Raw genomic sequence first — 2,500 nt, forward strand, 5'->3', positions numbered from 1 at the left:
GATCTTGCCCAGTCCATGTTTCCTGTCCTCGGACAAAAGGTACAGTGAGATGAAGTTGGTCTTCCAAAGCAGACTTAATCCTTTACTTTTATTTCACTCCGTTCTCCCTTTCTTTTACGTATATATCACCTGTCCTTGTGATCCCATTCTGCGTGATCTAACAATATTACTTAAACTCTCATTACCCACCATAGTGACATCCCCTGTGATAACCCTTTGAGTTTTCAATAACATATTTACATTATGACATACTGTTTCATTTGTGAAATTGTTAAAGGTTTTCTTTTAGTTTAGATATGAGTACTTATTACAATTTCATTAGTTTCTCTCCCATCAGCAGAAACTCCTCTTTTATTCGACATCCATTATAACGCTTCCATACATTGCAAATTTGGTGCATGTACTTGTTGTGTGACTACTGTGTGATTCACAATGCCTCTGCTTTCATAACTGCTGTCTCCAGATCAAGTGTCCTATGGGACAAAAAAGTGTATAGTGCATACTTTACTCCCTCTCTATTGTGCCATTTTCCCACACAAGGATTCTCCCTATTTGCTTTTACTGATAGCAACTTCCATCTACGTTCTATTTACCAATTTTGATTCCTGTGTGTCACTGCACTTGTTTTCACACTGAAAATACTTAACGTAAGCAACAGTGCCAAGGGGCTCTTTGTAACAAATCAGAAGATATGTTACAAAGAGCCCCGTGGTACTGTTGCTTACGTTAAGTATTTTCACTGTGAAAATACTTATTTTCACACTGTATGTGTGAACATTTTCATCACGTAAAGTATTTAAATAATTGATATTCACCTGCTCAAATCAAACATTTCTCAGCTTTAAGAAAGTAACACGATGTTAGCCCGTGCTATAACATTAAGTCTAGTGAGATTAGCAAAGACACAAGTTGATTTCTGTCTCAAAGTTGTGAGTAAAAAAAATTAATTTAGGTAATTAAAATTAATTGCTTCTCTTAAGAGATCGTTCTGTGTTGGTTCTTCACCAGAGGTGAGTCAGTTCCTTCCTAAAAGCAACTTTACTATATGTTATCCTGCAAAGGACATAAGTACACTTCAGTAATGTAGATCGTTTTGGAGAGCGGCTGTGAGAAATAAATTTTGTTCGGTCTTTGCTCACTTTAATGAAGATGTTTTCTACGCATACGGGCACAAAACGAGGCGAGAGTGTCAACGCTCACAATTTAAATTTTTTTGTCTCTGAATATTTATTCACAGACCATTATAAAATATGAAATGTGCGCGTCTTTGACCTCGAATTATGTTTATTACCCTTTTATACTCTTCAATAATTCCAACGATGCATCGTTGACTCCGATAGAAATATTCAAACATGAGGTTTAGAGGATAGACTACTCTTCATTTAAGGAACACTAAAAATATAATAAAACTGGTGAAATAATACTTAAGACGGTAGTTAATGTTAATGAACTATGGCCGTGTAACACTGGATGAAATTTCTTCCTTCTGTGATAAACTGCTACATTTTTTAGTCAGGTAAAGTCGCGTAAAATTACTGCTACGAAACGACATAAACTTCTAACTGTTACAGGAGAAGAGATAATAGAAGAAGAAAACAAATAAGTTTGAACGGCACATATTAGAGGGATAATGGTACTTGAGATAGTCTTCTACAATTTAAAAAATCAATAATTACTTGAATTGCAGTTGTTCTCTGGCAATTAATATGACACGAGTGTCTCTCGTTGGGATCGTAAAGTAGTAAGAAACCGAAGCGCAAAAATTCTAGGCTAAGGACCCGCCGTTACAAGGTGTCTGTTTTCGCCCACACGGAAAGTTATTATATACACAACAATCGACTCCCAAGATGTGAAGAAAGAGAATTCAGGCAGGAAATAATAATTATCTAAAAAATTAATCAACCAGCCACATGACAATAACAATAAGAACCTAAGGAAGTGGCGTATGGCTGTTGGAAACAGTGCTATTGTAAAGCCTCTCTTAAAACTATTGATATTGGCACCCGCAGAAGAAACATCCATAGTTTCAGCGTCAAGAGAAAGGATGGCAGTTGCTTCTTTGAAGTGTGACAACGAGGCATTGTATAGTGCGGCCGTAATTACCGAAGGAAATAATTTAATTATGTAGATGTGTAAAATCACAAGACTTAAGATTCTTCATATTAACATTTAGCATTAAATCTGCGTACAACTGGCCAATATAAAACAAATAGTCATATATCATTGAGACTGAGTAATCACTGCATACAGAAAGGTGGAGGAAGAAATCCTCTGGCTTTGACCATATATTAATGACAGAGAGAGAGAGAGAGAGAGAGAGAGAGAGAGAGAGAGAGAGAGAGAGAGAGAGAGAGGAGAGGGAGGAGGAGGAGAGAGAGAGAGAAACAAATCTCTCATAGTGATGGGCTAAAGTCGTTTCATGCTCGCTTCTTTTCCATTCTCCCCAGGCCGATTCAATATCAGAGGAATCTGCTCGGTCTGCCTTCCAAGCAAACAAATA

This window comes from Macrobrachium nipponense, chromosome 37 (assembly GCF_015104395.2).
Source record: "Macrobrachium nipponense isolate FS-2020 chromosome 37, ASM1510439v2, whole genome shotgun sequence".
Classification (NCBI taxonomy): domain Eukaryota; kingdom Metazoa; phylum Arthropoda; class Malacostraca; order Decapoda; family Palaemonidae; genus Macrobrachium; species Macrobrachium nipponense.